Here is a 24472-nt window from a genome sequence, read left to right on the forward strand (position 1 = left end):
ACATTTATTTTAACATTTGAAAGATTACGGAGATCACTCTTACATAATATGAACCATGTTTGCTTCCTTCTAACTTCACTTTAGACTGTCCCCAGTGTCTGTCACATCATGTTGTTCCCTTCTATGACATCACAGGCTATAGGGACTTGATCGAACATACTCCATTATACCACACTAAAACACAATCCAGATGATTGGAGGGAAGCGAATGTTGTTCCCCTGTTCAAGAAAGGGAAAAGGGAAATCCCTAGGAATTACAGACCCATCAGTCTTACGTCTGTGGTGAGCAAAATCTTGGAAAGAATTCTGAGAGATAGGGGGCGCGATTCTCCGCTCCCGCGTCGGTTGGAAGAATCGCCTGGGTCGCCAAATTTTTCCGCGACGCCAGTCCGACGCCCTCCCGCGATTCTCCCAAGCGGCGAGAATGGCCCCGTCGAGTTCCGCGCAGCGCATGCCGGAGAATCGCCAGAGACACCCAAAATGGCGATTCTCCGGCACCCCTGCTATTCTCCGGCCCGGATGGGCCGAGCAGCCAGCCCAAAACGGTGGGTTCCCCCCGGCACCCACACCTGGTCGCTGCCGGCGGGAACAGCGCGGGAACGCTGGGGGGGGTGGCCTGCGGGGGGGGGGGGGGGGGGGGAGGGGGGGATCCTGCACCCCGGGGGGCCTCAAATGGGGGGTGGCCCGCGATCGGTGCCCATCGATCGTCGGGCCCTCCTTTCTGAAGGAGGACCTCCTTTCTTCCGCAGACCCGCAAGATCCGTCTGACATCTTTTCTTGCGGGGCGGACTCGGAGATGACGGCAACCGCGCATGTGCGGGTCACACCAGTTATGTGGCGCCAGCCGCGTCATGTATGCGGCGCCGCATTTACGCGGTGACAAGGCCTGGCGTGTGTAAATGATGCGGCCCCGCTCCTAGCCCATTATCGGGCCCTGAATCGGTCGGGATAGGGGCCGTTTCGCGCCATCGTGAACCTCGACGGCGTTCACGATGGCGCAAACACTCTGCCTCCATTTCGGAGAATCCCGCCCAGGATTTATGATTATTTAAAAAACATAGTTTGATTAAAGATAGTCAGCATGGCTTTGTGAGGGGCAGGGCATGCCTCACAAGCCTCATTGAATTCTTTGAGGATGTGACGAGACACATTGATGAAGGTCGGGCAGTGGATGTGGTGTATATGGATTACAGTAAGGCATTTGATAAGGTTCCGCATGGTAGGCTCATTCAGAAAGTTAGGGGGCATGGAATACAGAGAAATTTGGCTGTCTAGATACAGAATTGGCTGGCCAAAAGAAGAAAGCGAGCGGTATTCCGCCTGGAGGTCAGTGACCAGTGGTGTCCCGCAGAGCTCTGTTCTGGGACCTCTGCTCTTTGTGGTTTTTATAAATGACATTGATGAGGAAGTGGAAGGGTGGGTTACTAAGTTTTCCGATGACACGAAGGTTGGGGGAGTTGTAGATAGTGTTGAGGTCTGTTGCAGGTTATAACAGGACATTGACAGGATGCAGAGCTGGGCTGAGAAGTGGCAGATGGAGTTCAACCTCGATAAATATGAAGTGATTCATTTTGGATGGTCGAATTTGAATGCTGAATACAGGGTTAAAGGCAGGATTCTTGGAAGTGTGGTGGAACAGAGGGATCTTGGGGTCCACGTACATAGATCCCTCAAAGTTGCCACCCAGGTTGATAGGGTTGTTAAGAAGGTGTACGGTGTGTTGGCTTTCATTAACAGCGGGATTGAGTTTAAGAGCCGCGATGTTTTGCTGCAGCTTTATAAAACCCTAGTTAGACCACACTTGGAATATTGTGTCCAGTTCTGGTCGCCTCATTATAGGAAGGATGTGGATGCTTTGGAGAGGGTACAGAGGAGATTTACCAGCATGCTGCCTGGAATGGAGGGCATGTCTTACGAAGAACGATTGAGGAAGCTAGGGCTTTTCTCACTGGAGCGAAGAAGGAAGAGAGGTGACTTGATAGAGGTGTACAAGGTGATGAGAGGCATGAATAGAGTGGATAGCCAGAGACTTTTCCCCAGGGTGGAAATGGCTGTCACCGAGGGGATATAGTTTTATGATGATTGGAGGAAGGTATAGAGAAGATGTCAGAGGTTGGTTCTTTACACAGAGAGTGGTGGGTGTGTGGAATGCACTGCCAGCGGAGGTGGTGGAGTCAGAATCATTAGGAACATTTAAGCGACTCTTAGACAGGCACATGGACAGCAGTAAATTGAAGGGATGTAGGTTGACCTTAGATTAGGCTAAATGGTCGGCACAACATCGTGGACCGAAGGGCTGTACTGTACTGTTCTATGTTCTATGTTCTAAAACATTTTGCCTTATTTACACCATCAAAATGGGTGATGATTTTGAACACCTCTATTGAATATCTTCTTAACTTTCTCATCCCTAAGTCAAACAATCACAGCTTCTCCAGCTCTCCACATAACTGACTGATGCACGATCAATTGTACAAAGACTAAAGTTGGGTACAACTGTGGCTTTATTACAGTCAGATGTGTGGCCTCCTGCTGCAGCTGGCGAAATGGCAGGGCACTGGAGGTCATGCATATTTATACAGTTCTCCGTGGGCGGAGCCAGCCGGCAGGAGCTACTGGCGAACCTGTAGTGCAGGTCCTACCTTACATCTCCTATTACAGTGGTTCACCACATTCACCCCCTGTTGAAAATGAGTCCGGCGGGGGTGACGTGAAACTATATACAATTAGTGTAGTTATGTACAGTGGTAGGGAAAGAAAAGTCCATGTTGACGGTCCGGAGTCCGTCAAAGGTTCAGCCGGTCCGGTGCTTTGGTGCTTCGTTGGGAGCGGCGTAACAGTGGCGGCGAAGTCGGTGCTGGCAGTGGTGGAGGTGGCACCGATGGCAGTGGTGGCGGTGCTGGTGCTGGCCAGTCATCGGGGAACTCCGGGAGCGCGCAGAAGTCCTCTTCATCCTCTTGTGCGGAAAAGGGGAGGAGGGTGGGTGGTCTGGTGGGGTCACTATTGCCGGCGCGGTGGGAGGTGGGGGGGGTGGTGGGGGGGGCGCATTGGTGGGGGTATGTGTTGGGGTGGAACCTGATGGTACCTGGTCCCTGAGTGAGACAGTATCTTGGCGGCCATCGGGGAACTCAACGTAGGCATATTGAGGGTTGGCATGGAGCAGATGAACCCTGTCCACCAAGAGGTCCGCCTTGTGGAATCGGACGTACCCACGGAGAAGGACCGGTCCTGGAGCAGCGAGCCAAGTCGGGAGCGACACCCCGGATGTGGACTTCCTGGGGAAGGTAAAAACACGTTCATGGGGTGTGTTATTAGTGGCGGTGCCCAATAGTGACTAGATGGAGTGCAGAGCGTCAGGGAGGACCACCTGCCAGCGAGAGGCTGGGAGGTTCCTGGACCGTAGGGCCAGCCGGACGGCCCTCTAAACCGTCCCAGTCTCCCGTTCTACTTGCCCATTTCCCCGGGGGTTGTAGCTGGTCATCCTGCTGGAGGCTATACCCCTGCTGAGCAGGAACTGACGTAGTTCATCGCTCATGAATGAGGATCCCCTGTCACTGTGGATGTAGACGGGGAAACCGAACAGAGCGAAGATGTCATATCGGGGCATGGGATGGCAACGGGGAATCTGGAGTACTCATCGAACACACTGAGAATGTACGTGTTATGGAGGGGAGGGGCCCTTTGAAATCCACATTGAGGCGTTCAAAGGTGTGGGAAGCCTTCACCAGGCGCGCACGGTCCGGCCGGTAGAAGTGCAGCTTGCACTCCGCACAGACCTGGCAGTCCCTGGTGACTGTCCTTACTTCCTCGACGGAGTAGGGCAGATTGCGAGCTTTCACCAGATGGTACAATCGAATGACCCCCGGGTGACAAAGGCTGTCGTGTAGGGCCCGCAGTTGGTCCACTTGTGCGCTGGCACATGTACCTCGGGAGAGGGCGTCTGGGGGCTCGTTGAGTTTACCGGGGCGATACAAGATCTCGTACTTATAGGTGGAGAGCTCGATTCTCCACCGCAAGATTTTATCTTTTTTGATCTTGCCCCGCTGTGTGTTATTGAACATGAAGGCTACCAATCGTTGGTCCATAAGGAGAGTGAATCTCTTACCGGCCAGGTAATGCCTCCAATGCCGCACAGCTTCAACGATAGCTTGGGCCTCCTTTTCGATGGATAAGTGTCGAATTTCCGAGGCATGAAGGGTGCGGGAAAAGAATGCCACGGGTCTGCCTACCTGGTTTAGAGTGGCGGCAAGGGCGACGTCTGAAGCGTCGCTTTCTACTTGGAAAGGCAGTGACTCGTCCACTGCGCGCATCCCGGCCTTGGCGATGTCTGCTCTGATGAGGGCGAAAGCATGTTGTGCCTCGGCCGTAAGGGGGAATTGGGTGGACTGAATGAGTGGGCGGGCCTTGTCCGCATAGTTTGGGACCCACTGAGCGTAGTAGGAAAAGAACACTAGGCAGCATTTGAGAGCCGTTGGGCAGTGGGGGAGGGGGAAGTTCCATGAGGGGGCGCATGCGCTCGGGGTCGGGCCTGAGAAGTCCGTTTTGGATTATATAGCCGAGAATGGCTAACCGGGTCATGCTGAACACACACTTCTCTTTGTTGTAGGTCAGGTTGAGAAGAGTAACAGTGCGGAGGAATTTATCGAGGTTGGCATTGTGGTCCTGCTGGTCATGGCCGCAGATGGTGACATTATCGAAGTACGGAAAGGTGGCCCGCAAACCGTACTGGTCGACCATTCGGTCCATCTCTCTTTGGAAGACCGAGACCCCATTTGTGACACCGAAAGGGACCCTAAGGAAGTGGTAGAGGCGACCGTCCGCCTCAAAGGCAGTGTATGGCCGGTCCGACTTCTGGATGGGGAGCTGGTGGTAGGCGGATTTCAGGTCAATTGTTGAGAAGACCCAGTACGGCGCAATCTGTTTGACCAGATCAAATATGCGTGGGAGGGGGTACGCGTCGAGCTGCGTGTACCGATTGATGGTCTGGCTGTAGTCCACGACCATCCTGTGTTTCTCCCCAGTTTTAACAACTACCACTGAGGCTATACAGGGGCTGTTGCTGGCCTTGATAATATCCTCCTTAAGCAGCCGCTGGAATTCGGACCTGATGAAGGTCTTGTCCTGGGTGCTGTACCGTCTGCTCCTCGTGGCAACGGGCTTGCAGTCCGCAGTTAGATTGGCAAAAAGGGAGGGGGGATCGACCTTGAGGGTCGCAAGGCCGCAAACGATAAGGGGGGTAAGGGCCTGTCGAATTTGAGGGTGAGGCTCTGGAGGTTGCACTGGAAGTCCAGGCCCAACAGGAGTGCAGCGCAGAGATTAGGAAGGACATAGAGGCGGAAGTTACTAAATTCTACGCCCTGGACCGTGAGGGTGACTGTACAAAAACCTTGGATCGGGACGGAGTGGGATCCGGAGGCTAGGGAGATCCTTTGATTGGCAGGGTGGACCGCGAGGGAGCAGTGCCTTACCGTATCTGGGTGAACGAAGCTTTCGGTGCTCCCGGAGTCCAGCAAGCACGAGGTTGCGTGGCCGTTGATTTTAACCACCGTCGACGCGGTGGCCAGGTTGTGCGGGCGAGATTGGTCCAGCGTCATCGAAGCAAGCTGCGGGTAGCCATCGGATACTTCGGGTGGCGAGCGTGCGCGGTTGCGATGTCGTGATGTCCGGGGACCCTGTGGGGAACAAGATGGCGGCGCCCATGGTGCGCACACTGCGGGGTCGGGACAAGATGGCGGCACCCATGGGGTGCACGTGGCCGAAGGGGGACAAGATGGCGGCGCCCATTGGTCGCAAATGGACCCGGGAGGAGAAGATGGCGGCTCCCATTGTGCGTCTGGCGCGCGGGAGGGGTCGATAGCGGGCGCGATCGCAGCGACTGCGTGGGTCTGGCACACTGCCGCAAAGTGTCCCTTTTTACTGCAAGCTTTACAAACTGCAGTGCGGGCCGGGCAGTGTTGGCGGGGGTGCTTCTGCTGACCGCAGAAGTAGCAGCGGGGACCCCCGGGGTGCGCGGATCGGAGTGCGGCGCAGGCATATTGGGAAGGCAGGGCCCCAGCTGAGGAGGTCATCGGCAGGGTCCAGGAGGGGTAGGAAGTAGAAGGGTGGGCAGCGCGGCGGGAGGGTTACGATTGTACGTTACGGGATGCGACCGTCATGGAGAGCGCCAAGGTTTTCGTCACCACCAGTTCGAGCGTGGCCCCTTCCAGTAATCGTTCTCGGATGCGATCCGACGCAATCCCCGTCACGAAGGCATCGCGCATGAGGAGATTTGCGTGTTCGGTGGTCGTAATGGCCTGACAGTCACAGTCCCGGACAAGTGGAATTCAGGCCCACCAGAAGTCTTCGATAGACTCACCAGGTAGTTGCAAGCGGGTGGCGAGTACATGCCTAGCGAAGAGCATGATCGCCTTCTGCGCGAAGTGTTCCTTAAGGAGTTCCATTGCTTTTGTGTAATTCATGGCGTCTTGGATCAACGGGAACACGCTGGAGCTCAGTCTGGAGTACAGGACGTTTTTCTTCTGAGCCTCCGTTGGCTCGGGGTCCGCAGCCTTGATGTAGGCCTCAAAACATGCCAGCCAGTGAGTAAAGTATTTTCTGGCATTGGGCGAGTGCGGATCCAGCTGCAGGCGATCGGGCTTAATTCGGATATCCATTCTGTGGAAAACCTGACTGTAATAAATTGATGCACGATCAATTGCACAAAGACTAAAGTTGGGTACAACTGTGGCTTTATTACAGTCAGATGTGTGGCCTCCTGCTGCAGCTGGCGAAATGGCAGGGCATTGGAGGTCATGCATATTTATACAGTTCTCCCTGGGCAGAGCCAGCCGGCAGGAGCTACCGGCGAACCTGTAGTGCAGGTCCTACGTTACATCTCCTATTACAGTGGTTCCCCACACTGACGTTCCCTCATCCCTGATACCACCAAATCTCCTGACAAAGCACTGACATCCTTCTGAAAGTGTGGTTCCCAGGTGAGAGCACAAGAGTGCAGCCAGGGCCTAACCAGTATTTTATAAATGTTCAGCACAACTTCTTGTTGTTGTACTCTATTCCTCTGTTAATGAAACAAAGGATCCCACATATATTGTAACAGCCTTCTCAACTTGACTTCCCACCTGCAAAGATCCATGTACGCACATCCCCAAATCTATGGTTGAGATTTTCTTTGCCGGCTGGAATTGTTGTGAGCGGGACAGAAAATCTGACGGACCAGCAAAAGGTCTGTTGACTTCAGGCAGGAATTTCCAGTCCCACAACGGACAGGACTGGAAAATCTTGGGCTATATTCCGGCATCTTCTTCACAATTGTACCTACCCTTCATTTTGTATTGCCTCTCCTCAATCACCCTTCCAAAATGCATCACTTCACTCTTCTGTGCGTTCAATGTTATCTGTTGTGTCTCTCTGCTGATTTTACCAGTCTGTCTGCTACCTCCTGAAGCCTAATAACATCTTCCTCATTGTTCATTCCATTCCCAAGCCTTGCATCAGCTGCAAATTTGGAAATTCTGTACTCATTTCCTCTCAATCAGTGTTCGGATGACTGGCCTTTTGTTTCTGAGCTGACCCCTCTATCTGAGTTTTGAATCGATTACCACACCATTTTTTACTTTACACTTCTTCCATCCTCCTGAACCGCACCTTTAACTTAATAATGCAGATAAAAGCTCATTATTATTATATTCTTTGCACCCTTAATAGCTTTGGTGGCTGTTCCGCTGTTCCCTTTCAGTTTATTGAACACCTTCCCAATTCTCCCTTTACCTTGTTCACTACATGCAGATTTATCTTGGCGGAGCATATGATGTTACTGTGAGGTCAACTGGAGAGCAGAATCAATGGGGGAGGGCTGTAATACTGGCACTCCATGTGCTTCTATCAGTTTCAGTTGGCAGACTACAAGTTAAATATAAATCTGTCGTCCTGACCTAGTCTGACTTATATGTGACTCCAGACCCACAGCAATGCGGTTGACTCTTAAATGCCCTCAGAGATGGACAATAAACGCTGGCCCGGCCAGCGATGCCCACATCCCATGAACAAAAAAAAAATTCTCCCAAATGTCCACTACAATATGTTTCGGCGGGAGTTAAGTCAACACATGTTAGTAAACTAACTAAAGGCTTGACAAAAAGCTTTCCCATACCCTTTAATAAATAAACCAATGTAATATCAAATTTAAGCTCAACGCTCTTTATTGATTTAAGCAAGCTTGTATAAAACAGTGAGCCTGAATCTTGCTGGCCTAACACTGGCTGATGTCAACTTTACTGTGATTTTAACCTTATTGGTACACAGCGATTGTGGCATTCCTGGACGATAGGTGGAATGCATTGTGTTTTTATTCATTGAATTTCCTTCAAAGGTGGAGAAAACATCACTTAATACAATGTTATACATACCTGCATGGCAACAACAACTCATAAAATCATGGAATCATTAAGTGCAGAAGGTGGCCATTTGGCCCACTGAGTCTGCACCAAGCCTCTGAAAGATTACCCTACCTAGGCCCACGCCCCCACCTTATCCCGGTAACCCCACCTAATCTAATTTGGATTTACATTGCAGCTTTAACATAGTAAAACACCACAAGATGCTTTGTGGGTGCTTAATTGAGCAGGATTTGACATTGAGTCATATAATAAGGTATTAGGGTGGAATGAATAAAGTTATGCCTTAAAGATGGAGAGAGCAGTAAAGAGCTGTCCACAAATTGGAATATGAGAGCGTGCAAGGGGAATATCACTGGACTAGTATTCTAGAGACCCAGGCTAATTCTCTGGAGTCCCATGTTCGAATCCCACCACAGTAGATGGTGAAATTTAAATTCACGAAAAAAATCTGGAATTAAAAGTCTAACCTTGAAACCGTTGTCGATTCTTGTAAAAACCCATCTGGTTTACTAATTTCCTTCAGAGAAGGAAATCAGCATTCCTTACCTGGTCTGGTCTACATGTGACTCCAGATTCACAGCGATGTGGTTGACTGCAATATCCTCTGAACAAGGGTAATTACAGATGGGCAATAAATGCAGACCTGGTCAGCCACACCCACATCTCATAAACGACTAAAAAAACCTATCATTAAATCTGTTATCAAAATCCTTCAGCTCCTCCACACAAGGGAGTCTTTCTCGAATGAGAAAGGAATGCGATGTCGTGACTTGAAATTTGATATTTCCTTTGGTCTCTGAAAATCTGATCTCCACAACGTCCATATCACAAAACACAAAGTCAATTGAAAATGACCTTTAAAAGGCAGGCATTGTTTGTGGCTTAGAAGCTTGAATAACCAGTCCAAAGTCAAACTGCCTCTTGTGTTCCTATTTTTGTCTGTCCATATGGAAGGAGAATATGATTATTGCTGATAAATTTTATCCAAATTCTTACAGAAATCGGAACCAAAAAGAGAGATGGTGTGGCTTTTATTCCTAAAGAACTGCCCTCATTGCACACAAGTTGGTTGAGAAGAACAACAAGCAGGTGAAGCTTTAAAATAAATCACAATCACTCGTCTTTAAAAGAAAGCACAAAGACACTAATCAAAAGGGAAGCAAAGATGGAGGTGCTATGCACAATGCCCTTAATGTTTAACTCCAATCTGCAGGGGTAGCACGATAGCACAGTGGATAGCACTGCTGCTTCACAGCTCCAGAGTCCCAGGTACGATTCCCGGCTTGGCTCACTGTCTGTGTGGAGTCTGCACGTTCTTCCCGTGTCTGCGTGTTTCCTCCGGGCGCTCTGGTTTCCTCCCACAAGTCCCGAAAGACGGGCTGTTAGGTGAATTGGACATTCTGAATTCTCCCTCCGTGTACCCGAACAGGCACTGGAATGTGGCGACTCGGGGCTTTTCACAGTAACTTCATTGCAGTGTTAATGTAAGCCTACTTGTGACAATAAAGATTATTATTATGAACAAAGGATGAATTGTACAGTATCATTCCAATAACAGCCAGACAGTACCTTCACAGCCATCGCTTTAAACAATCCAACTTCACATCGTGACATACGAATGCAGTCCTGAATTGGGCCTCCTTTAATTTAACGAGCGATTCATGGATGTCCCAGCAGCAGCACACAGTAAAACTCTCAGGCCCATGTAAATGTTGCAAAGATTATTATTGTTCATTCATTTCAAATGGGTCCACAAACCTCAAGCCAGTTAGTGCGTGTTCCTAACCGTCCTCTCTCTTTTCCCTTCCTTCTGGAGGTATATGCCCAGATTTTGTGCTCAACATAGTAATGACCTCACCCATGAGGCCACCCTTGCATTCAAATCATCAACGGGCTCATCCATCCCTATGGTTGCAACCTCTCCAGTCCAAAAATCATTTGAAAACTCTACGTTCCCTCAACTCTGGTCTCTAGCCCATGCCCGACTTTCATCACACCAGTGCCCGTGCCTCATTTGAAAACTCTACATTACCTCAACTCTGGTCTCTAGCCCATGCCCGACTTTCATCACACCAGTGCCCGTGCCTTTAGTGGCATAGGCACTAAGCTCTGGAATGCCCCATAATTTAGCAATTCAGCCCATCAGGTCTGTACTGACCCTCTGCAGGGGCACCCTAACTCGGCCCACTCCCCGCTCTATCCCCGTAACCCCACCTTACCTACACATCTTTGGACACTAAGCGGCAGTTTAGCATGGCCAATCCACCTAATCTTTGGATTGTGGGTGGAAACCGGAGCACCCAGAGGAAACCCATGCAGACACGGGGGGAAAGTGCAAACTCCACACAGCCACCCAAGGCTGGAATTGAACCCGGGTGCCTAGTGCTGTGAAGCAGCAGTGCTAACCACTGTGCCACTGTACCACCCCTCTTAAACTCTTATGAAGTACTTTGGGACATTTTGCTACATTAGTGGTGCTGTATGAACACTTGTTGTTGCTGCTGTTGTCGGAAACACACCCTATAAAAGTTCTCTCCAGGTGACTTATTTTACTGGTGATGGCATCTGCTGTTTGCCGGGTTTTGACGTTGGTGAATTCCAGGGAAGAGGTTCCATGTCTTCAGAGGAAAGGAAAGGTCAAAAATCAAATTTCTATTAACTTGTGTGTTGATTATGAACCCGGAGGGTGGCACGCTGGTGCAGTGGTTAGCACTGCTGCCTCATGGTGCCAAAGACCTGGGTTCATCCCGGCCCCAGATCATTGTCCGTCTGGACTTTGTACATTCTCCCCGTGTCTGCATGGGTTTCGCCCCCACAACCCAAAGATGTGCAGGGTAGGTGGATTGGCCACGCTAAATTGCTCCTTAATTGGAAAAAGATGAACCCAAGAGCAGCCAGCTGAAGAAAACTGAAGGTACAGGCATCAAAATTTGTATTTCACATATCTTTTCAAGTTATGCTGCCGGGAGAATAAAAGGGAACGAGGAAAAGTAGGACATGGTTAGAAGATCCCCAAGCTCAAAAGTAGGTTAGATGTCAGGTAATTCTTCTTTTCCGAGAGAAAGGTAGACCTGTGAGACATGTTGCAGTCTCACACACCAAATATTATTTTGCCATATAGACTCTACAGTGCAGAAGGAGGCCATTCAACCCATTGAGTCTGCACTGGCTCTTGGAAAGAACACCCTACCCAAGCCCACACCTCAACCCTACCCCGGTAACCCCACCTAACCAAACGGCAATTTAGCACAGCCAATCCACCTAACCTGCACATCTTTGAACTGTGGGAGGAATCTGGAGCACCCGGAGGAAACCCACGCAGACATGGGGAGAACGTGCAGACTCCGTACAGACAGTGACCCAAGCCAGGAATCGAACCTGGGACCCTGGAGCAATGAAGCAACTGTGTTAACCACTATAGTACCGTGCCGATATACCTTCAGGAGAGAGCTGGATCTAATTCTGGAACAGGGATCACCTCATTCAGGAGCTAGGCATATAAATCAGGAACAATGTGAGTTCTTGAACTAGTTTCGATTGCCTCAAGATACGGAAGAGGAATGTTCCAGCTCTTTGTCCTCAGTAGGCCCCTATTGCTTTGGCTTTTCACTTTCCCCTGCAGATTACGTCACAACCCAACTATAGGGGACCAATTCGCTGGATCATTTAATCTATGCATGGGCAAATTAAGATTGACCTGACCATATTCTCTGACCAATTTACTGATTTCCCTCCTCTTTGGGAAACAAGAGAGACACAAAGGAAATTATTTTGTAGCACCTTTCACAATCACATCACAGCGTAAAGCGGGGCTCAGCACTGGGACCTGTACTTTTTGTGGTCAATATTAATGATTTAGAGGTAAATATATGGACAATGATCAAGAAGCTTGCACACAACATAAAAATTGGTTGCACCCTTGATAGCAAGGAGGGTTGTTGTAGACTGAAGGAAGATACCGTGGGCAGCACGGTAGCATAGTGGCATGGTAGCACAGTGGCTAGCACTGTGACTTCACAGGGCCAGGATCCCATGTTCGATTCCCAGCAGAAAAGTGACAAATGGGATTCACCCCAGAGAAGTGTGAGGTGACAGAATTGGGGATGTCAAAGAAGTTTAGAGAAACCTTGGCGTGAATGTCCTGTGATGAATGTTGGATTTTCAGGTATATTGGGCGGGATTCTCCGTCCTGCAGCACCCATTTTCTGATGCGGCGCGCCCCGCCAGCAGCAGGATCCTCTGTCCCGGCAGTCGGCCATTGTGGGCACCCCTTTCCGTCGGGAAATCCGCGGGTGTGAGCGCACTGCTGACGAAAAAGAACCCTGGGCTGGATTCTCCATTTTTGGGACTATGTCCCCACGCCGTTGTGAAAACTGTGGTCTTTTACCCCAGGAAAACTGGTGTCAAGAGGCCACAGATTCACAGTCTTGCAGGGGACTAGCAGGCAGCTGTTGTGGAGCTTGCAGCTCCACCTGTCGATACGGCCCCCCGCAGTTCCGGGTCAGAGGCCGTGCATGCATGCGGCGGAGGCCTACAGTGGCCACGCCGTGCTCCATGGCGGACTCAGACCTGGACCGCCAAAATAGTGCCCCCGATCGGCCGCTCGCCCAAACCAGACTGCCCGCACACATAGCCCCCAGTCCCGAATGAGGGTCCCACTGCCCTCCGATCAGACCTCCCCTGACTGTGGCGGCCCTGGACTGAGTCCGCAGCCGCCACATGGATATCACGGACGGTGGGACCATGAGTGGTCCACGCCGTCGGGAATTTGGCCATCAGGGATGGAGAATAGTGGGGCGGGCCTCAGGCAATGGCCTGAGGTGGTGGATAATCGGCGCGCCGTACTCCCCGCGTACGTTGCTTTTCGGGGGGCAGAGAATCGCGGAACCGGCGCTGGTCCCGATTTCATGCGGGAAACTGGATTCTCCGCCCCGTCGCTGAACGTGATGTCGGCGTCAGGGTGCGAAGAATCCAACTCGCTATGTTGAAAGATTTTGGGAACCGGGTTACAATTAAAGCATTGTAAAAAGCTTGGGTTAATGGAATGCTGTTTGGATTAAGGGGATTCCCTGTGGAGTTAATTAGATTTCTGATTGGTAAGATGATGTAAGTAATAGGTATCAGGCATTTTGCAGAAAAGCAGTTTGTTGGCTGAGTGTTAGTTGGAGATATGAGCAGAGGTCAAGCATCTCAGTTCAGTCAAAGATATGTCTATACTTAGATTAGCAGTTTCTTTCCAAGCAGTTCAGAAGAGTGTGGTTAGAAGATGAGCTGAAACAAGCTGAAGCAGCTTCTGAAGAAATACAGCCAGAACTTCTGCGTGGTTCTGATAGGATTCAGGTATTTTCTTTATAGTAGATCTCTCCCGTAACAGCCTCCCCAAACAGGCGCTGGAATGTGGCGACTAGGGGCTTTTCACAGTAACTTCATTTGAAGCCTACTTGTGACAATAAGCGATTTTCATTTCATTTTTCATTTATCATTTCCTTCTCAAAGTAGAGTATCCAGACATCTCTGTACTAGCAGGTATTCATGAGTGCTAAATATATTACATAGGGGATTTAAACATCTTGACAGAGTAACAGTTTTTTTGACAATTCCAATTAGTCACTTCTTACGCACATTCATGTCTATTTTAAACAATCCCAAAGGGCACCTGATCGCTCCAAAAAGGACATTTTACTCTTCCAAGTTGTCTCTGGACCTTTCCAACATGTGCAGCTGCCTCCATCAATGCGCAAACGACAACTCACCCCTGTACCCACCTGACAGAAATGGTGGGTGCCAGGTTCAGGGGCAGGACCTACGCAATCGGGGCTCTGGTGCCATTTTTGCTAAGTCGGAAAATCCTCTCAATCTTTACAAGAATTCCAGCCTAAATGTTCACCCAAGAGGACAGACGATGCTCCAGTTGAATATTTCATGTAAATGATGGCATCACTCGGTACTGCAATGGAATATCAGCCTGGATTACGTGCTGAAGTCTCTGGAGTGGGAACAGAAGCCACAAGCTTTTGACTCAGAGATGAGAGTGCTACTCACAGAGGCATGGCTGACAGTGTCAAGAGAAGCCAGAATCCGTGTTTTGCAGGTTCTTTGGGATAAATAATCCTGCGTCATTGCTATCGTTCAGTATCTGAGAAACTGCTTATGCAAATTATCAATATTCATTGATGTATGTGTCAGATTAGAAGAACCTGGGCATTACATAGTCCAGGGTTGATCAATTATATTTGCTTTTCTCACTTTCAAATTATTATTCTGCTTTATAGACCCCAATTGGGTGGTACAAGGAAACAATTTGTACAGAGCGAAGAGATATAGGATTATAGAACAACACTAATTCCATACAGATAGCACAGCCTAACAGATTATTACACAGTTCCATTGGTCCCCAACACCTGAATGTAAATAATTATTTACCTAAAGGTCTGATTTGGGCAGGGTAGGTGAGGAAATTGTTGAAATGAGGAACGATGGGCTGGATTCTCCGTTGCCCGACGCCGATACCATAATCGGCGATCGGGCAGAGTATCGACTCCGACGCCCAAATTGTGGCTGGCGCCGGTCATCCATGCTCCACCTCCTCGGAAATGGTGTAATCGCATCACGCGCCATTGCAACGCCATTAGCGCGTCATTGGCAGGTCCTCCCGCGATGCTCCGCCACAATGGGCTGAGTACCCGACGCAGCGGGACACGTGTGGTCTCAACGGTTGGGAACCTGGCGTGGCAGATGCGGACTGTAACCGGCGCCACCAAACATGGCCGGGACCCGTTTAGCTGGCCGGGGGGGGCTTCTGCGAGGGCTGGGGGGACTGCTGGAGGGTGGACAGGGGGTGCCCATTGGATGGCCTGTGAGGCCGCGGATGGCGGGTCTGGCCTGCGCAAGGTCGGCGGCATGTTGTACGACGCGACCACTGCAGGTCGCCAGCCGTGCACATGCACGGCCAAGGACCCGGCCATTCTCCGCCCGTTTTCGGCGCGGGAGCCGGGAATTTCACGAGGCGCCGCCACTAGCCCCTCACCGGCCCCGGAATCGATGAGGGGTCGGCTCTGATTTTTTGGTGGTAAAACCACTGCGAATTCTGCATTCGAGGTAGTTAGCCGTTAAAATGGAGAATCCAGCCCCTGATCATCTTCTGGATCAATCCTTTCATTCAAATTTGGAAACTTTAATTCTGGTAGATACTTCACCACTGCTGGAGCCTGATCAGCTTTCTTTCATTCATTTGATTACTTTGTTACTCAATTTCATTGGCTCTGGAATGTTTTAGAAGAATAAGCTGGGATTTTGGGGGTGAACGTAGATGGAATCACACAGATTCCTTGACAAGGACAAAGAGGAAATCTTGCTAAGGATAGCCTCGCAATTAGTTTATTTATCTTTAAAGTAATCACAGTCAGTTATTGAAGATTGAACTGCTGGGCTCCAGCACAGCATAAGTGAGTGGTAAGGATGCTCTCCCTCAGGCGGGCATCCTTAATTACAGGATAAGATTTACACTTCCCACACTGGCTGTCCTCTGCCCTCTCTGAATGAGACTACCAAACTGTACTGAATTGTGCACACACCAGTACTGCAGAATCATTCCATTTGTCACTGGCTTTCCTCAAACTCCTGTCACTTTGGAACCTTTGAACTGGGAACAGAGATAGGTGCCAATTCAATGAGTCTGCACTGAAGATGCCTGAAGCAAAAACATCTCAAAAACAGATTACAGTCTATCTGCACATTTGCTATCATCTTTAGCCAGTTCTGGTAATTTTGTGCAATCGAATTAGAACCATAGAACCCTTACAGTGCAGAAGGAGGCCATTCAGCCCATTGAGCCTGCACCAACCCACTGAAAGAGCACCCTACCCTAGGCCCGCTCCCCCACCCTATCCCCGTAACACCAAGATCCAACCTAACCTGCATATTTTGTACTGTGGGAGGAAAGGGGACCACCCAGAGAAAAACCCCAAATGAACCTCCAAACTCACATGATGACAGAGCTTTCTTGCTAACCTTAGGAAAGACTCACATCTATCAGATTTGGTGTTTAAGAACAGTCAAAGGCTACAACAGCACACCCAAAACATTAAACTTCATTCTCCAGCATCATAATTCGCCAGCCCAGTGCCCAACTATATTGCTCATTACCTGGATGAGTAGAATTTTAAAAGTACATTTTTTAAATGTGTTCTTTGATGGAATGTTTATGTCAAGGTCAGCATTCGTTGTATATCTCTAATTGCCCTTGAATTGAGGGGTTTCCTGGGGCATTTCAGGGAGAAGTTAAGAGGCAACCACATTGCTGTGGATCTGGAGTCACAAGTAGGCCAGACCAGGTAAGGACAGCAGATTTCCTTCCCTAAAAAGGTATTAATGAACCAACAATTGATAGTTTCATGGTCACCATTACAGAGATTAGCTTTTTAATTCCAGATTTTATTCACAAAATTTGAACTCCACCAGCTGCTGTGGGATTTGAACCCCTGCTACCCTGGTCTTGATCTCTGGATTACTAATACAGCAACATTGCCCCGATGCCACTGTCTCCCCATGGCCATCAATAAGAGAAATTCTTCCCAACATCAATTGAAATTTTTCTTTAGCCCTTATGCAAAATGATGCTACCTATACCCCTTTTGCAGAATAATCCTCCTTGTTGACTGTATCTAGTTTCTGAAGTCTCCGTTCCCCTGCCCCCCCCCCCCCCCCCCCCCCCCATGGCTGAATGGGAGATGGAGGCAGGGCAGAGGGTGTGGGGATGGTGGCTAGTTAGGGAAGATGAAGAACTTATTTATTTTGAGTTTTTTGGCATGGGTTCCAGGTGCATCCCCTCTCAGTGTCAATCCATCAATTCCCTTGATGGCTCAGCCTATGGCTGGAAAGATGTTGGCACCTCTGCCTATACCGTGTAATATTTTATATGCATGGATATGGGGTTCGACTTGAGTTTTCTCTGCGGCCTAAACAATTGCAATATTTTGTTAATATTTCCATTAAAGACACAGTTAAGGGTGAGTATGAGCCATGGTGGAGGATGGAGTATTCCTAAGACTTAAGGGCCTGGATTCTCATTCAAATATATATCAAGGAGAAGAGAGCATGGTCAACCTTGGCCAAGAAATCAACTAGAATAAAAGTTATTTTTGTATCCATATAATTAAAATACACCCCTTCTTCGATTGGTAGATTTACTGTCTCTCCACTATCATGGTCAGTAAAAAAATCTGAGAAGTAATGAGGGGTAATTGCGTGGCTGAGATTGTGTCCCATCTCAGCAAGGCTGAGGAACCAATGTAACTTAAGCAGAAACTTCCCATCATTTATTTTAAGAAGTCACATGCATCATCTCTGACTGTTTCTCCAGGCCTGAAAACCTGGGTCTGAATTTTCTCTCCCAGGTCGGGAGGGTAGACCCAGGACAATTCCTGGCCCCGCAATGCCCATCCTGGGCGGATTTGATTGGAGAGGTGGGGGTAGGTTGTGGGAAGGTGAAAACTGGTGTCATGGTGAGCGACCCCAGAGCAAATGTGGAGGTGGATGGGTGGAAGGCCTGCCTCGGTGCACCAACACTGTGTCAAAAAAAAACCACAACCCTCTTCCCACACACTCTCCCCATGCCACATCCATGCCAACTCTTGCCCTTCGTCCACACTCCATGGTTCCTCATATCTTCCTGCCAGGCTATGTCCACCCAATCATGGCCCCTCATATCTTCTGTGCAAACCTATGCCCCGCCACACACCTGGCATGGCCCTTTCTAGCCCATATGTCAACTAAGTCCTAGACTATGTACCCCATTCACTTTTCCCATGGTCCTTACAACTACCATGCCAACTTACACAGAATCCACCATGAGTAGAGCCTCGGACCCATGCTAAGATGAGAGGAAAGTTTTTTATTTAAAAGAAAAACACCTGCTTTCGTAAAAACCTATTCACTACATTTACATTCCTTCAACTACACAATCCCTCATAAGAACAAACATTTCATTCAAGTGCTTAATCTCGCCTATAGAGAAGCATTTGCATTCCTCGTCTCACTTTATAGAGTCGATAACCACTTACAGCTGTCAATCAAACTGTAATAATGGAAGGTTGTGATATCAGTCATGCAGCACAAATCCAGCAATTGAAGCCCTCAAGCTTATGTCAACAGACTGAGTGTGATATCAAGCAATTAATGTTTTTGAACACTCCAGACAGCTTTCCAAAGGTTTAAAGAACAGGCATTTTAAATGCTTTGATATCTTGCTATCGCATTTGAGAGTTGCTTTTGAGAGTTCACATGAGTTAATACACTTTTTATGCATATTCATCTTTATTTTAAAAAAATCCCAAAGGACACCTTGGGCTGAATTCTCCGCACTCTGATGCCGGGTTCGCGTTCGGCGATGGGGCGGTGAATCCGTTTTGGCGCACGGAATTGGGAGCGGTGCCAGTTGTTCAATTCTCTGACCCCGATTGCCTGAGGCCGGCCCCATGATTCTCCGCTCCTGACCGGCCGAATTCCCGAATGGTCCCACTGTCCGGGGTCCTCGCGTGGCGGCTGAGGACTCAGTCCGGGGCCGCCACAATCTGGTGAGGGCCGATCGGTGGGCAGGGGGGCTTAATTCGGGACTGGGGACTATGTGTGTGGGTGGTCCGGGGCGAGCAGGCAGCCGATGCGGGGCACTACTTTGCCCGTCCAGGTCCGCGTGCTGAGTCCGCCATGGAGCATGGCGTGGCCGCTGGAGGCTGCTGCAGTGCGTATGCGCGGCCTCTGACCCAGAAGTGCGGGGGGCCGTATCGGCAGCTAGAGCTGCGAGCTCCACGATAGCTCCCTGCTAGCCCCCAGCAAAATGGGGAATCTGTGGTGTAAAAGACCACAGTTTTCACAACGGCGTTGGGACTTAGTCCCAAAATGAAGAATCCAGCCCCTTACCTTTCTTAAACGGCACCCGACCTCCCACAAAGGTGTCCCAGGACCATTTCCAAAAGAGACACTCTACCTCTCCAAAGGACTATTGTAAAGTTGAGACCTGCTCCTACCAGATCTGATCTGTGCATGATGCGTTTCCCACTCTCCGGCTAGTGAAGATCAGACAGGTCTGGAGGCAGCTGCTATTTTATATGGACACCTGTCTCCATGAAATGGGCATACACAAATCCCGACCACCCCCTTTCCCACCCTCAGGAAAGAAAAGGTGCCATGTTTGGGGTGGGACTTCCAGATTATGGCCTCTTCTGTCACTTCAGCAAAGAATGGTGTAGCGCACAAAGACTCACGAGAGACGAATAGAGATGAAGTCGATGAGGCTTTATTAAGCGTGACTTGTTCCCCGCAGTTCAGCAACAGACTGGCCTGCAGGGGAGAACTCCTGGTTCTTATACTCCGCCTTCAGGGCGGAGCTAGAGATCAACAGCCAACCAGGACCCGGGATCTGTCAGCCAATGACATCACGGCTTCACAGTCCCACATGACCCCTAATGCATACTACCACATTCACCCCTTGTTAAAAATGAACCCGGCGGGGTGGTGCTTCGCATGGTGGTAGGGGTTTACAAGGCTGGTCCTGGGAGGAAAAAAAACTTTTGCATGTCATCACAGTGCCCTACACTGAGCTATGTACAGGGTTTTTTTGTTTTGAACTATTTACAGTATTCGTAAGAGGGAAAAAGGGAAAAAAATTCTCGTTAAAATCCACAACATTGTAGTGTTACACCGATGCCACAAGTCGGTCGGGCGGTCTGGTCATCCTTGTCGATCACCTCAGCCCCGGTGGTGGTGGTGCTTGTTCCAGTGTTGTCGTCTCCGGGAGCCTTACGGTTTCAGCTTGGGCTTCACTCCTGGTCGGGCCTGGGAGGAGGACCGATCCTCCTGGGAAGGGGGCGGTCGCGGGGTGCGGCGGTGGCAGGAAGGGGGTGATTGGTGTCGAGGGGGTGTGTGTGCGTGTTGCCGGCGGGCGCCAGATCTCGCAGGGAGACCGTGTCCTGTCGGCCGTTGGGGTACTCCACGTAGGCGTACTGCGGGTTCGCGTGGAGGAGGTGAACCCTCTCAACCAACGGGTCCGACTTGTGCGCCCGCACATGTTTCCGGAGCAAGATGGGTCCTGGGGCCGCCAGCCAGGTCGGCAGCGACGTTCCAGAGGAGGACTTCCTGGGGAAGACAAGGAGGCGCTCATGAGGCGTTTGGTTAGTGGTGGTACACAGTAGCGACCGGATGGAGTGGAGGGCGTCCGGGAGGACCTCCTGCCACCGTGAAACTGGGAGATCCCTGGACCGTAGGGCCAGTAGGACGGTCTTCCAGACCGTGCCGTTCTCCCTCTCTACTTGCCCGTTTCCCCGGGGGTTGTAGCTGGTCGTCCTGCTCGAGGCTATACCTTTGCTGAGCAGGAACTGGCGCAGCTCGTCACTCATGAAGGAGGACCCCCTGTCGCTATGGACGTATGCGGGGCAACCGAACAGTGTGAATATGGTGCTAAGGGCTTTAATGACTGTGGCCGCTGTCATGTCAGGGCAGGGGATGGCGAAGGGGAAACGGGAGTACTCGTCCACCACGTTCAGGAAGTATGTGTTGTGGTCGGTGGAGTGGAGGGGCTCTTTGAAATCCAGACTGAGGCATTCAAAGGGACGGGAGGCCTTGATCAGCTGCGCACTATCCGGCATAAAAAAATGCGGTTTGCACTCTGCGCAGATGTGGCAGTTCCTTGTGACTGTACGGACCTCCTCCACGGAGTAGGGGAGGTTGCGGGACTTTATAAAATGGTAGAACCGAGTGACCCCCGGGTGGCAGAGGTCCTCGTGGAGGGTTTGGAGACGGTTAATTTGTGCGTTGGCACATGTGCCGCGGGATAGGGCATCGGACGGCTCGTTCAGCTTTCCGGGACGGTACAAGATCTCATAGTTGAAGGTGGAGAGCTCGATCCTCCACCTTAAGATCTTGTCATTTTTAATTTTGCCCCGCTGTGCATTATCGAACATGAAAGCTACTGACCGTTGGTCAGTGAGGAGAGTGAATCTCCTGCCGGCCAGGTAATGCCTCCAATGTCGCACAGCTTCCACTATGGCTTGGGCTTCCTTTTCCACTGAGGAGTGGCGGATTTCTGAGGCGTGGAGGGTTCGGGAGAAAAAGGCCACGGGTCTGCCCGCTTGGTTAAGGGTGGCCGCTAGAGCTACATCGGAGGCGTCGCTCTCGACCTGGAAGGGGAGGGACACGTCGATGGCGCGCATCGTGGCCTTTGCGATATCCGCTTTGATGCGGCTGAAGGCCTGGCAAGCCTCTGTCGACAGAGGGAAGGTCGTGGTCTGTATTAGGGAGCGGGCCTTGTCTGCGTACTGGGGGACCCACTGGGCGTAATATGAAAAGAACCCCAGGCAGCGTTTTAGGGCTTTTGAGCAGTGAGGGAGGGGAAATTCCATGAGGGGGCGCATACGTTCGGGGTCGGGGCCTATTATCCCATTGCGCACTACATATCCCAAGATGGCTAGCCGGTTTGTGCTAAAAATGCACTTTTCCTCGTTGTATGTGAGGTTCAAGGCTTTAGCGGTCTGGAGGAATTTTTGGAGGTTGGCGTCGTGGTCCTGATGATCGTGGCCACAGATGGTTACGTTGTCGAGATACGGGAACGTGGCCTGCAACCCGTGTTGATCAACCATTCGGTCCATCTCTCGTTGGAAGACCGAGACCCCGTTTGTGACGCCAAATGGGACCCTTAGGAAGTGGTATAATCGCCCGTCTGCCTCGAAGGCTGTGTACTTGCGGTCACTTGGGCGGATGGGGTGCTGATGGTAGGCGGACTTGAGGTCCACGGTGGAGAAGACCTTATATTGGGCAATCCGATTGACCATGTCGGATATGCGGGGGAGAGGGTACGCATCTAGCTGAGTGTACCTGTTGATGGTCTGGCTATAGTCTATGACCATCCTTTGCTTCTCCCCTGTCTTTACTACTACCACCTGTGCTCTCCAGGGACTATTGCTGGCCTGGATTATGCCTTCCTTCAGTAGCCGCTGGACTTCGGACCGAATGAATGTCCGGTCCTGGGCGCTGTACCGTCTGCTCCTGGTGGCGACGGGTTTGCAATCCGGGGTGAGGTTTGCAAACAAGGATGGGGCTCAACCTTGAGGGTTGCGAGGCCGCAGATAGTGAGTGGGGGTATTGGGCCGCCGAATTTGAAGGTTAGGCTCTGCAGATTGCACTGGAAGTCTAATCCCAGTAATGTGGGCGCGCAGAGTTGGGGAAGGACGTAGAGCCTGTAGTTTTTAAACTCCCTCCCTTGCACCGTTAGGGTCACTATGCAGATGCCTTTGATCTGTACGGAGTGGGATCCTGCAGCTAGGGAAATCTTTTGCGCACTGGGACGGATGGTCAAAAAACAGCGTCTTACCGTGTCGGGGTGGATGAAGCTTTCTGTGCTCCCGGAGACGACCAGGCATGGTGTCTCGTGCCCGTTGATCAGCACCGTTGTTGTCGTCGTCTGGAGCGTCCGGGGCCGTGCTTGGTCCAGCGTCATTGAGGCCAGACGTGGTCGTAGTGCTTCAGCGTCTTCCTCGAACCCCGTGGAGCCGTCGATGCTGGGGTCCATTGTTGCCGTCCAAGATGGCGGCGGGGGTGAACAAAATGGCCGCCCCCATGCATCGCACATTTCTGGGGGGTCACAAGATGGCGGAGGGGGTGGACAAAATGGCCGCCCCCATGCGTCGCACAGGGCTGGGGGGTCCCAAGATGGCGGCGCCCCTCCTCCCCTCGTGGTGGTCGAGACCCAAAATGGCGGCGCCTGCGGGTCGCACATGGGGCGCTGGGGGGATTGGGGAGCGTTTGAAACGCGCAGGACTCCTTGTTCTCCGGGGACAGCGGTGGCCGGGACCCAAAATGGCTGCGCCTGCGGGTCGCACATGGGGCGCTGGGGGGGGGGTTGGGGAGCGTTTGAAACGCGCAGGACTCCTTCTTCTCCGGGGACAGCGGCGACCTCCCGGGACCGGCACACAGCCGCGAAATGGCCCTTTTTCCCGCAGCTCTTGCAAATCGCTGCGCGGGCCGGGCAGCGCTGCCGGGGGTGTTTCGCCTGGCCGCAGAAATAGCAGCGGGCTCCCCCGGGACAACTTGGCGTCTGAACCGTGCAAGCCTGTGGGGTGGGGGGGGGGGGGTGTGTCGCGACGGGGGTCCACGGAGCCCAAGGGGCTGCCGCGCGGTCGGGGCCGTGCGCACGGGCGTTTCGCGCGTCCTCATCTGGTGAGGCTGCAAGGGCCCGTGCCTCTGAGAGTCCTAGCGACTCTTTTTCTAAAAGTCTTTGGCGGATTTGGGGAGAGTTCATACCAGCCACGAACGCATCGCGAATTAACATGTCCGTGTGTTCAATTGCGTTTACCGGCGGGCAGCTGCAGGCCCGTCCCAAAATTAGCAGCGCGGCGTAGAATTCGTCTAGCGATTCTCCGGGACTTTGCCGTCTCGTTGCGAGTTGGTAGTGTGCGTAGATCTGGTTCACTGGGCGAACATAGATGCTCTTTAGTGCTGCGAACGCCGTCTGGAAATCCTCTGCGTCTTCTATGAGAGGGTAAATTTCCGGGCTAACCCTCGAGTGCAGGACCTGTAGTTTCTGGTCTTCTGTGACCCGGCCGGGGGCCGTTCGGAGGTATGCTTCGAAACAAGTCTGCCAGTGTTTAAAAACTGCTGCTGAGTTCACTGCGTGGGGGCTGATCCTCAGGCATTCCGGGATGATCCTGAGCTCCATAGTCCTTTAAGCACGCTTAATAAATTGTAGCGCACAAAGACTCACGAGAGACGAATAGAGATGAAGTCGATGAGGCTTTATTAAGCGTGACTTGTTCCCCGCAGTTCAGCAACAGACTGGCCTGCGGGGGAGAACTCCTGGTTCTTATACTCCGCCTTCAGGGCGGAGCTAGAGATCAACAGCCAACCAGGACCCGGGATCTGTCAGCCAATGACATCACGGCTTCACAGTCCCACATGACCCCTAATGCATACTACCACAATTGGGAAGCTTACAACCAATGTGAAAATCTAGGCCTTGATCCATATAGTGATAACTGTCTTATGGTCATGAGGAATACTTAATGTCCCAACAACTAGCTGATGTCTAA

This window comes from Scyliorhinus torazame, chromosome 10 (assembly GCF_047496885.1).
Source record: "Scyliorhinus torazame isolate Kashiwa2021f chromosome 10, sScyTor2.1, whole genome shotgun sequence".
Taxonomy (NCBI): domain Eukaryota; kingdom Metazoa; phylum Chordata; class Chondrichthyes; order Carcharhiniformes; family Scyliorhinidae; genus Scyliorhinus; species Scyliorhinus torazame.